General features: G+C 53.0%; 2 long non-coding RNA genes across 3 annotated transcripts in view; both read right to left on the bottom strand.

The window, feature by feature from the left end:
* LOC310919911 overlaps window positions 1-12,739 on the bottom strand; it is a 52,907-nt gene that overhangs the window by 36,266 nt on the left and 3,902 nt on the right. The gene's annotated exons all lie outside the window — the stretch shown is intronic.
* Window positions 1,118-12,499, bottom strand: LOC310919909. Of its 2 annotated transcripts, none has more exons than XR_014591874.1 (4): window positions 12,387-12,499; window positions 11,106-11,201; window positions 4,485-4,644; window positions 1,118-1,566 (listed from the first exon to the last, which is right to left on the bottom strand). It is a non-coding gene; the product is annotated as an uncharacterized lncRNA (long non-coding RNA). The 2 variants fall into 2 exon arrangements; XR_014591875.1 differs by having other exon boundaries at window positions 12,312-12,487.

Genomic DNA, 12,739 nt, shown 5'->3' with positions numbered 1-12,739 from the left:
AAGCAGAAGCTGCTCAGGCAGGGACAGAGGTGTCCCCCTGCCCTGGGGGAGCCCTGGCAGTGGGGACAGTTGGCTCTGCTGTGCAGGACACATGGGGAGGGCTGCAGGCAGCCTCGGTCTGTTGTGTGCACACAGAGTTGGGGGTTTAGGGACTGCTCAGCCTTCAATGAGTTGCTCTGGAAGTCTGAGCTCAGGGTTGTCTTCCTGCCAGATAAATGTTCACCCATCTGAGCCTCAGTTCCTCCAGCCTAACTTGGAACTCCAGCAGCACTACTCCTGCTTTACAACAGCAGAAGCCATCTCAGCTGTAACTTGATGTTCCCAGCAGAACAAAGATTAATTTTGCTGGATTTTATGGGTTTCCTTTTCCCACAAACCCATCTTAGGTTTTGCAAGGTGAGACCCACTCTGGCTGCAGCTCCCTGAGTCTGCACTGTGAGGATGACTCCCCGCTGTGGGGGTGGGACGGAGGCAGAGAACCGGGAGCGATTTCTGTGCGGGGCCGGGCAGTCGCGGCGGTGCCGGGGCTGAAGTCCCGGTGCCTCTGCGTGCAGGGAAACGCTGCCGGGGCAGAGTCCCCGGCCCTGCCCGCCGAGGTGGGTGTTTTGCTGACTGGCTCAGTATCGCTCATCCCTTCCAGCCAAGGCGAGTTGCTGGGAGATTGCGTAAAGCAGAGCTCCCAAATATGTGAGAGCATTCCTGACTCCTTGCCCGGAGCCCACCAGTTCCTTTTGAAGATTGAGATACGAGCGATGAAGGCAATTTTCACCCCGAGCACCAAAGGTCGTGTGAAAGCACCGTTTGCAAAGGGCTCCCTCGGGAGCTGCCAGGACCCTGCTCTGTGCTCAGAAATGCTCACCTGAGCTGCTCTGGGAGCTAGGGCTGGCAGGGGGGTGGCAGAGGGAGTGTCTGGACTCAGGGTGTGTGACAGCCCCCAGTGCCTGTCCCTGAGCCAGCAGGATCTGCCCCTGCCCCTCTCCCCCATCCCCACCCTGGTCAGGGCTGATTCCCCTCCAGGGTGACTCCCCAGCCTCCAGCACTGGGAGCTCTCAGATGAAAACACACAGCAGCCCATTGGTTGTTTGAGTTACTCAACATCTACAAAACTGGAAGCTTTCAAACCAATTTTAGTTAATGATCATCTTCCAATTCTTAGAACCCAGTAGCAGTAATGAGCTGCCCTGAGCCAGCCTTGGCAAGCCAGCACAGGCCTGCTCATGGTGTGCTGAGTCTGAGGGAAATCCTGACGCAGGAATCCCACTCTGGCATCCCAGCTCTGCTGCTCACAGGCCGGGAGCTGCGTCCTCCCCCAGCTGAGGAGGAAGGAAAACTTCCCAGGAGCTCCTGGTGAAAAAGTGCCCACAGAGACAGAGATGCATAAAAAGGAGCAGCAGGCTGAGAGCTGAGTTGTGCAAGAGCTCTGGTATCCCCAGCGCTGGGTGGAGGGCTCTGCTTCTCACTTCTACAAACAACACCCAGTTTCTGTGTCTTTATTCGTGCTTATTCACTCCTTGCATCATCAGGCAGGCAGCTGAGTAGCTCGGTGTGTGGTGTCGCTCTGCAGGGCTGTGAAGGGAAAAACAGCATCCTGTGTTTTGTCAGGACACCCACACACCGTGTCCGGAGGTGCCCTGGTGCTGTGCTGGGCATGGCAGGAGAGGATTAAAGCCAGGGAAATCAAACCCTGCGTGCATCTGTTTGTAAGTGTGCAAAGCTTTAATAAACCTGCTGAGGGTTCCTCCAGCTCTCACTTATTTCCCCAGGTAGCACCTTGGATTTATAGAATTAAATTTTGGGTGAGTTGGAACCCCCAGAACTGTGGGAATGTCCTGGAATCATCAGCTTGGAAGTGGCCACAGAATCAGAGCTCAGTGCTCACAGTCAGGGTGCACAGACTTGGGATTTACCTCAGTGAGCTGAGGGCTGTCTTGGCTGCACTTTTGACTGTGAGTCCTGGGAAATGCTGAGCCCCAGCTCTGAGGCAGCCCAGGCATGAACTGCTGAGTAACCAGCCTTTGGTAAAGCTGCTGCTCTGTGCCAGGCCCTGCCTGACTGCACTGTGATTTTGCCTCCCTGTAGCTGTTATTTGGGGCACAGCCCAGAGCAGCTCTGGTTGTTCATGCACAGCTGTGGCATTGCAGGGGTTTTGATCCAGTTGCTATAAAAGACTGGTGAAAGTGAAAGGAGGATTTCTCTTCAACCTGCAGAAGGTATTTCTTTCTATCTCCTTCCTCTTTAGGTAATTTGTACCTGTTGTGGGCCTGGCTGTGTTCCTCTAAGTGAGCCAGGCAGGATTTGCTGCAGGGGATCCCAGCTGAGCCAGGAGCTGCTATGGGAGCTGCCAGCCTGGCACAGGAGCTGCATGTGGCTCCAGAAAAGCCCATTTCCTTCTTCGTGCTGCCACAGGAGCTCAGGACAGACCAATGTTACCAGGGTGTCCCCTCAGTGTCTGTGGCTGGGACAAAATCTGCAGCTGGGTGAGTTTAAACGCTGGGAATCACAGCAGGAACTGCTCCTGTCTGCTCTCCCGGCCCTTCATAACCTCCCAGGAGGACCTGGGGATCTTAGAAGGAATAAACAGGGCAAGAAATGAGTGTGATCAACTGAAGAAATCCTGTTAGTTGCGCCTGGATCTCACATGCTCCCAGAGCTCCGTCCTGGACGAGCCGGGCTCTGCCCCCACCCCAGGACAAGCCAGGTGGGGCAGAACTGCACTGGGGGTGGGTTTGTGTCTCCCCAGTGCTGGTGTCAGAGTCGGCATCCAGCCCTGCACTGCCCCTGCTCTGCACTGCTCCCTGTCAGCCAGGGCGCTGTGTCTGACCCTTTCCTCTGAGCTGGCTCCCTCCTCCTGCTCCCCCAGGCATTCCCTGATTCCAAGCCGCAGGATGTGTTTGTTTCTTCTCCCATTTCACTCAGCTTTAGGTGGGGAAGGCTCTGGAGAAGCCAGAGCAAAGGGATGCTGGGGGTTCTGATGCTGCTGTGCCCCCAGCCTGTCCCCTGCAGGTGCTCCTCTCTTCCCATCAAAGAGAGGAATTCTGCAGCTGGAATGTGTTGTACCAACAGCCAGAGTGATGTGAGTTTTACACACACACAGAACTCACAGAACCTGTTTGTCCAAAGCCCTGACACTCAGTGATGCTTTAATGGCCTTTACACTGCAAACATGCTTTTATTTTTCCAACCTTACCTTTAAAAATAATATTGTAAAATATGATCCAGCCAAGCTGGACAAGGAGCTGGTAGTGAGGACTCCAGAGCTGCCGTGTGGGCCTCAGGGTGATGTTTAATCCTTCCAAGCCAAAATCGTTGGGAAATGGAAGTGCTCTGGACAGCCTGTGGTGTTTAGTGTGAAATACCTGGATCTGCCAAGGTCCAGCCTTACAGAGACCTGCCTGCTCCCCTCTCCAGGCACTGCTAGAGCAGGACAGTGATGCCAAAGGGCTCCAGCTGGGAGCCCCTCCTGCTCTCCCACTGCCTGGAACAGCAGAGGGAGCAGAACTCTAAACCCAGCAGCTGGGTGTGGAGTGTTTGTGTGTTTTCTGATAACACAGGTTGGGGATCTTCCCTCCTCATATGTAATTTGCCCTTTCCTCCAGCCCTGTGTCCTTATCAAATCCCTCCTGGCATTGCTTCCCTCCCAGCTTCCTTTTCCCCAAACCCCTGACACAAGATCCAGCTGCTGAGAGATGTAGTAAAGATTTCCCTGTTGGGTAAGGAGAGCCCTGGGCTTTCTCATGGGCTCAGGAATTTATTGATGATCTTAATCTCAGGCCAGGCAATGTCACTGGTGGTGACAAAAAATGCTTTTGAACGATCTGCTGATGGATTTATTTGTCTTCCCATGAGGATCCCAAGGGGTGGGAGGGCTTGGGAGAAGGGAGTTTCTGTTCCTGCCTTTTCATCCCTCTGAAATGCTGGATGGAACACCTGGGAATGGCAGTTCTGCCTTCCAGGAGGAACTTTTACAAGCCTCTCTCCAGCTCTCATGGCAGCAGGGGCTGGGGAAATGGCCAGGTTTATCCATCAGCTGCCTTGGGATGCTGTGCAGACATGAGTGTCCCTCATCCCTCACCATTCCTGCCCACGGGTCCCCAGATCTGGGGCTTTGTCCTCAGGTTTCCCCTGGGGAGAATTCAGGCACAAAACCAGCCCAGCCTAAAGCCCCTGCCTGGGATATGAGGAACCTTTTCCAGGTCAGGTGTGCTCTGGCTTCTTGCTCCATGCAATGGGGATAAGAAGTGGCCCCCACATCCCAGGGTGGTGCAGGGTTTAATTATTGTTTGTAAATGTCTGGGAGATCAGCTGATAAAGGGCCCTGATCCACTGCTCCAGGCTGTTCCCTACCCACACTGCCCCTCCAGGCACTGCCACCTCCCAGCCACTTCCTGGGGACAACAGGACAGGTGGGACACTCTGGGATCACCCTCCTGTGATGGATTTTCATATATCCCATGGCAGTGGGGTGTCTTCCAGGCGGCACTCACCTGGGAGGAGTTTTCTTTGCTTCCCTGGTGGGTTTGTGTGACTGAGGCTGCAGACTCAGGAGTAAATTTGGAGTAAATTTGTTGTTCCTTGTTAGGTAGGAGGTCTTTGACTGGAAGGAAGATGTTATTCCCTTGGTGAGGGGATTCATGTTGGGATGACCTACAAGACAAACAGGAAAGGGATGTAAATACCAGCCCAGGCACTGAGGAAGGAGAGTGCACCCAGCAGGGAATGTGGGAAAGGAAAAGAACTGGTGTGACAGGGCTGTGTGGGGAAGCTGCTGCTGGATTGGAAAAGTTCTGGGCAGAGCTGTTTTCCAGGGACACTGATAAGGCAGCACTGAACTCAGTCCTGAGCACAACAACAAAAGCACCATTAGCAATTTCAGGGAGTCAAACAGGAGAGGTCCCAGCTGTGTCAGCTGTCAGATAAACTCTGTGCCCTCACCTCAGGTCTCACCCTCAGCGGGCAAAGGGCCAGGAGATTGTTTGGAGCTACATTATGCATCAATGTGGCTTCTCCTGAAGCCTCGGGCATTTCCAGTGTTGTGGGGTGTTCTGGTGATTCCTTACAGCTCCTCCAAAGTCCCAGAGTGGTTTCTGGATGGTTCTCCCAGCAGAGGTTCAAAGGGACCTTCCCAGAGCTCATGGAAGTGACACCTCAATCCAGCATGCCCTAGGAAGCTCAGGATTTGTGAATGAAGGTGCTCCATGGAGGAGCAGAGCCAAGGGCAGCAGCACCATCCTACCTCTCAGCTCCAGGCTTGTAAACATGGAGAATTTCCCAATTTTTTCCAAATTAAATCCTTTTGTGGTTTGAGCCACAAACACTGCCAGGGCAAAAGTTGTATTGCTTTGTTTGCAGAAATGGTGAATTTCAGAAGGAAAAAGGGCTTGGGGATGCCTTTGAATTGCCTTTACCTGTGGGTGGTGACCAACAAAGGCAAACCCACATTTCAAATCCAGTTGTCTCCCTGTGAGTGGCTACAGCTGCCAGCAGCACCCACACCAAAATCTGGGAGAGCTTCCCAAGGGAAGGGAAGGCTCTCTGTCACTGCCCAGGACTTGACACACTGGCAGGAAATGTCTCTGTGTGCGTGACTGCTGTGTCCACAATCCTCCATCACCTCTACGTGTCTGATTTTGTTCAGGGCCCCAGAATTCCAGGTGGGATTTGTTGTCCTTGCAGTCAGGAGTCTGTGGGGCCAAGGGTTCTGTGTTACCCCAAATCACCGAACAGATCACACTGAAATGGGGACAAAATCCTTCAGATTGCCAGGATGAAGTTTTACCTCCTGCAACATCCTCTGGGATTGAAAGCTTTTATTGGTGACTGCTCAGATTGACTTTGCTGATGGACTGTAATGAGAGGAAACATCTGATAGTCAGACCTCACTCAGTGATGTGGGAGTGTCCTGTTCAAGCTGGAGAGGAGAGGGGCAGGAAAACCCTGTGTTACAGATTCAAACACAAAAAGATGATACTTTCCCCCCCCACCTTGTTTCTTATGGCAAGCTGGTGAAATGCTGAGATGTTGAACTGCCTTTGTTGTTAGACAAAGGGGTTTGGTCCCAGAGCTGAGGGTGGCTTTCAGGTCTGCTTGGACACTTTTTCCTCGTTTCTCACTCCTTTTTTTTCCCCCTCAATTTTAATCTGTCACTCAAAACCAGATCCTCCAGTGACTACACAAAAGTTCCTTTTTTCTGAGTGAGTGCAGTGACCACAAAGCTGCAGGATCTGTCCACCTTCTTCTTTTGGGATATCTCTTTGTCTATAGTCATAAATTATCAGCCACTGCCATCTTTTAAATAGATAGTTTCCTGTTCTGCCTCTTGTAGGTTAGATATTATCTCCCCCAGTAAATCATGAGTCAGTGATTAATTCAAGAAGGCCGTTCCCAGAAGCAAATTCTTACAATGTTAAAATTAATACGATGCGGAGCCATTATACCATGATAGAGAAAATAATTATGGCCTGCAAACCAGTTTAATCAACAGAGAACATGCTGGGGCAGGTGCTCAGCCTGAGTCACTGCTGCAGAGTTCAGAGTCCCAGTGCAGGGGCTGTGTGAGTGAACAGGATTGTGGCAGCAGAGCTCCCTGTGCTCTTTGCACACCCAAACTGGGAGGGAAAACACCTTTGCTGATGTATAAATCCCATCAAGTGACTGGAGTAGCGTGGATTGCTTCAGGAGTGTGCATGCAGGCAGTTAAGGTGTCTCAGCTGATGAGTGGCAGCTTATTAAGCCGATTAAGTTGTGTCTTCAGTCGGTGTTACACAGCTCTGTAAAGTCATCAGACACTCTGGAGTGCTGGGGCTGCTCCAGGAGCAGCTTGAGAGGGGACAACTCACTGGGGAATGGCTCAAGACTGGGGAAAAACTCAACAGCTCTCTCTAGAAATAATAAAACAATCCCAAAGCAATCACAGCTACAGCAAGGCACCACAAAAGGGACAAAGCAGCCCAGGAGGTGTGTGTATGTTATTACAAACCATCTGATAATGGGTAATGACACTCGTGTTCTGTTAACAGCTCCCACATCTCAAAACACCCTGAGTTCCTGTGGAGGAAGGCTTACAACACCCTGTGCAGACTGGGCACCCTGCAGGGCTGGGCAGCAGGCACAGAACAGTTAAGTGACTTGCACAAGGGTGAATCAGCAGGACTTGAGGAACTCAACCTGAAGGCAGGTGCTGAGCTTGGAGGAACTGGCACAGCTCCCCAGGTGTGCACCAGGTGTGACCCTGCACCCCCTGAGCCCAGCAGTGTCCCCAGGTGTGACCCTGAGCCCCACAGTGTCCCCAGGTGTGACCCTGAGCCCCCTGAGCACAGCAGTGTCCCCAGGTGTGACCCTGAGCCCCACAGTGTCCCCAGGTGTGACCCTGAGCCCCCTGAGCACAGCAGTGTCCCCAGGTGTGACCCTGCACCCCCTGAGCACAGCAGTGTCCCCAGGTGTGACCCTGAGCCCCCTGAGCACAGCAGTGTCCCCAGGTGTGATCCTGCACCCCCTGAGCACAGCAGTGTCCCCAGGTGTGACCCTGAGCCCCGCAGTGTCCCCAGATGTCACTTGCCAGTGCCTTTTTTGGAGTTAGGGTTAGAACCAAACCCACCATTCCAGCACCACCAGTGCTGCTATTATTGTAATTCCTGTACTGCTTTCCAAGTCACACGAATTTCATGCTTTAATTTTAACTGTGCCTTCAGAGTTTAAATTTTTAATCCTTCAATGCAAGCCTCCTGTTGCATGGAAAGCTGAGTGATTCTGGGGATGAGGAAGATCAAATTTCTCTGCTGTCTACAGGGCAATTTGTATAGACTGGGAGCCAGAGCACATCTAAAATCTCACCTGTAACTTCTGAGCTGGGCCTAATTAATGCAGCATGTGGGCAGAATGCTTTATTTGCAGTACCACACCTTTCCTGCCTCTCTTCTTTTCTTGGGCTTTTCAAAAAGAGCACTGGGCAGGATTCTATTTATAGAGCCAAATAAATCCAGCCCTGCCTGTGCTGTATGTGATCCCTGCAGCTTTTCAGATGTGGTCCCAAGAAGGGCTGAATGCCCTTCATGTCCTACTTCTGCCAGTCCCAGTGGGAATTGGGAAGTCTGGGACCACAGAAGATAAAAGAAACAGCTTTATACTAACACAAATGTGAAATTATTCCAGTGTGTAGGATGGGAAGAGATGAAGTTCCTGATCCTTTAGGAACATTGTGTGAACCTCATTAATTGTCTTGTCTGCCAGTCACTAATGGAAAATGCTCTGAGGGTGCCTTGGCTCCTGTTCTGGTGACTTGAGAGTTGGATTCTGGCAGTGAGCTGATGCCCCCTCCCCAAATGGCACAGGAGGCAGAGAACAGGGAGAGAGGCCTGGGACTGAAGAACAAGGCAATGTGCAGCTGAGGGGACAATGAAGCAGCTGGGACATAATTCCACTCATACAGACACAAGGATGAAGGGATTTAACTGTGTTTGGCAGGAGCAAGAAGGAGCAGGGAAGATGCCAGGCTCAAAGAGGGGGAATGAATGAGCCAAGGGCTGATTTAAAACCCCATCCAGACGGAACCTGTGCTTGGCCACAGCAGCACCAACCCTGGAGTGACTCAAACCCCTCAAGGAACAACCAGGAATGGCTGGCAAGGGAATGGAGGCTCCTGCTCTGCTTTGGCCTTACAAAAGGCTGAAGGGAAGAGTGGGCAGGCAGTGCTGGCTGCTGCAGAAGGTGCTGATTTACAGTGAGATCATGGGGAACTCTTCCTGCTCTGCATTTTCCTCCCTCAGCTGAGCTGTTCCTGGCTGCATGCATGGACAAGTGGAACTGTGCTACTATGGTGCTAAAAATAATAAACCCCAAATATGGGCCATTCCATGAAAACTGGGAGAGCTTTGCAAGGAATCACACCCCAAGGAGTCAGTCTTCTGGTGGATTCAGCCTCTCCTGTAAAAGTGCCCCCTGAGTTATCAAGCAGCTGAGCACAAATAATCTTTTCCACCTGTTTTTCTTTGTAGGAAAACGCTTCAGGACAGACCAAAATTTGAGGTGTGTGATGCAACTCAGTGAATTTCAGCAGAGCTGCTCTGACTTGGGCTGCTCCAAAATTACAGGAGATTTCTGCAGATGTGGTCTGAGGGTTCATCTACAAGGATCCTGAGCCACCTGTTTCTTATCAACAACCAGAACCAGAACCAGAACTGAGCCTGCACTCCATTTCCACATGGCCCTGCCATGTGCTTGAGGTTGTCCAGCCTGTGCTCTGTGGCCAGCAGGGTTGTGCTGAGAGAAGCAGGACCTGCCCAATTCTGCTGGAGCTGATTATTAAAATTGCAGCAGGTTTCCAGAGCAGCTGATAAAAAACTGCATCTGCAAGCTCCTTGTGCCCTGGTGCTGCCAGGCTTGGCTGCTGCTGCCCAGCCTGGGAGGGCTGGATGCAATCCCTGCCCAGCAAGGGCAGCTCCTGCTGGGGCAGTACGTTCCTGATCAGCACTTCCAGGGCAGCACGTGCTGGGGAAAGGCTCTGGAGCCCTTCTCTCCCATCCTGTGCATCCAGCTCTGGGTTTGGCACATCCATCGTCACCTCAATGCTGCTGAGGGTAATTGGAGATTAGGCACCTCCACACCCTTGGAGATTCAGGTCCTGCACACCTCAGAGTGCCCTCAGAGTCCCTGGAATTGTGTTTGGGTGATGCAAGGGGCACTGTGCTGTGAGGGGAATCCAGAGGAGCAGCTCCCAGCTCCTGCAGGGATGTGTGCAGGCAGGGGTGAACTGGCAGAGTGACACAAGTGGGTCAAGTCACCTGCTGGGTGTTGTAGGTCAGGCACTGAGAGGCAAATAAACTCTTTCCAGTGGCTAAATGACGAGTGGGTAACTTCCCATCCTGGTATTTATCCCTGACTCAAGGAATGTGCTCCAGAATGGGACACAGCCAACTCCTTCAGGTGGGGGAAACCAAGTCAGCAGCCCCCAAAAGGTCTGGTGCTGATGGCTCCAGTGCTTCCCCTCCTGACCTGCTGCAGGAAACTCTTCTCCAGGGATGAAGCCGAGGAGAGAAGCAGCCAAGCCCTTGTGTAGTTTGTGGTTTGGCCTCCTGCCCGCTCTGCCCTTCAAGCAGGAAATTCTCAAAGGGAAGGGAGTGCTTTGTGAAGCTCCCTGCAGACTCTGCCTGCTCTGCTTTAGTCACAGCTCAGCATCAGGTCAGCTGGCACTGCTGGAAGCTGACCAGGCAGACTGATGGCGCCTACAGAAAGTCTTTAAGCAACTTCTCCACCTTGATCATTTTCCCCTCATCTCTTTTTTTTTTTTTTTTTTTTTTTTTTTTTTTTTGTCCTTGATTGCTGTTATTCAGCCCTGAGATAATGCACTCCTGATATCACTGAGATGGGAGAGACAAGCAAGGAGCAAGAGATCAAAGGAAGGAGAAGAAAGAGAAGATGCCAAAGGCAGGAGAAGAAAGAGGGGAAGATGCCAAACACTTCCTTGATTTACCTACTTTACATACCGGGTACAGAGCTTCAGAAATCCTTCATGTACGTAATTTTGGGAGTTCTGGGGTTACCACGTAGTCCCCAGACAGCAGGAGGCTGTGGAAGGGCATCCTCCTCCCCCCAGCTGAGGAAGCAGCCGGGAAGGTGCATCCAGAAAGCCCAGGAGGCCCTTGGCAGCTGCGAGTGTTGGCTGGGCTTGGAAAGGAGCGCGGCCGGGAAGCGCTGCGGCTTTAACGCATCTTTCTGCTTCCCTCTGCTGGTGGAGGAGGGTGCAAGTCCCGAAAATCGGGGATCCGCGGGAAGGGCGGCAAAAGGCGGGGAGAGAGGGGTCACCTGCACAAGGATTAACTTGAGGGCTTGCAATGTGCGTCCTGGAGGGCTCAAAAAACTTGGGAGCAGGGCGAGAGCTGGTGGCTGGGAGATGGAGAGGTGGCACAACTGAGATGATCTATCTGGAGTAATTTCCAGGCTTTGACCACTAATATTGCATTACTATTCCTCGTTCTGTTACCAGTTGTGATTACAAAGTTAATTTAATGACCTTGATCTAAACTTGGTTGCTATGCTTGTAGCAGAACAGGATCATTATCAGTGGCAAAAAACCCCAACCCTCATAAACTTCAAACATTTTTGTTACTCACTTGGTTATAATGAAATCCTTTTGATTGAGACTTAAATCTCTTTTTCCTCCAGTTTGAGATCCCTTTCCTGTGGTGTTTATAAGGAAATCTTGAAACCTAAGAAGAACAGCCAAGGATAGCAACACTGAATATGGAGATGCAGGAAACATGTGAACACAACAGCAGCTTTCATTTGAAATGGGATGTGTAAGATAAAGGCAAATCCAACGTTGATGCAGTATTCCCTTCAGAAAACTCAGCAGTCACTCCTGCTTTCCATTTCCCTGTTTTATTTAAAAAGGGCCTGGGAAGCACTGCTGTTGATGAATGTTTTGTTTGATGGCATTTCTTATTCCCTTGTGCTGGTTTATGCCCAAGAGGAGGAATTTTGGACCTGGAACATCTCTAACCCACTGTGACTCTAAATAGTTCCAGATATCCTTTGATTTGCTTCAGTAATGAACCCTGGGTGTGCTTTGAGTGAAAACCCTTGGCGATGTTGAGGTTTTTACCCTTCAGCTCTGCACTCACTGTGGTAAGTGCTGTTTATTTTCGGGACACGGCACCGAGTGGTGCTGTTCTGTCTCAGGTATCTGGTGCTCCACAGCATCCCTGAGCTGGAAAGGCAGGGATCCACTCACAGCCCACACGTCCAGTGTCACCACTCAGGGCAGAGCCGTGATTTTGTTTCTAAGCTCAGCCCCAGCTCTGAACGTGCAGCAGGGCCGAGGCTCCAGAGCCGGCCCAGCTCAGCCTTGGCCTCTGCTGTCTCTTTTGAGAGAGCTCGGGGCGATGGCTCAGGGCGAGAGGAGCCCAGGTGAGAGATGAGGTGATGCGCGCAGGTGAGGCCTCAGGTGAGGCCCCGGAGGGCGCCACCGGAAGTCGCCTCAGGCCCCTGCCCCGCCCAGGTGAGGCGGCGCGGGGCGCGCTGGGAATGGCGGGTCCGCGGGGAGTACCGGGGAGACCTCCCGGCCCCGCCCAGGTGAGGTGTGCGGTCTGTATCGGCCTGTATCCGCCCGCACCTGCCGGTACCTGCCCGCTCCTGCCGGTGCATCCCCGGCCCTCGGCGGCACCGGGAATGCGGACACACGGTTGCCGAGACAACAGCCGCCTCAGCTCTCCTCCAATCACCGTGCCTGTTACTTTGACAACTGCGGCAGGTGCCCAATAACAGGCGAGCTCTCAGCTGCTTTAAGGTGGCTCGGCGGAGGCGCTTGGCGCACGCACCTTAAGGCGGCTCCGGCTGCAGTTCGCGCTACCGGGAGCCGCGCACACGGGGAGAGCGGAAGGGACGGGTCCTACCCGGGCAAAACGAGTTCGGTTCTCTTCGGGGGAAGGCGCGGGGCGGCGGCTGTCCCTGCCGCTCTGGGGCGGGGAATGCCCCGCCTCATTCCGCCCCAACCGAGCGGCGGAACGCGGCTTCTTCCGCCCGGCCCCTCAGAGCCCTGCGCCCATAGGCTGGTCCCGACCCCACCTCTGCGGAGCAGCCAATCATCACCCTCACCTTGGGGCCGGACGTTGATTGACAGCGCTGGGGACCAATCGGATGCGCCGGGCAGGAAGCAGCCGCGGCGCTGGACCAGGACCCGGAGTTGGAGGCCGGGGCCGGGCTGGGTCAGCGGCGGGGCCGGTGAGTGGCGGGGCCGCCCCCGAGG

The sequence above is a fragment of the Zosterops lateralis genome (genome assembly GCF_965231275.1).
Source record: "Zosterops lateralis genome assembly, chromosome: 28".
Taxonomy (NCBI): Eukaryota; Metazoa; Chordata; class Aves; order Passeriformes; family Zosteropidae; genus Zosterops; species Zosterops lateralis.
Note: the sequence above shows the minus strand (reverse complement) of the source record. Positions and strands in the feature narration are given on the sequence as shown.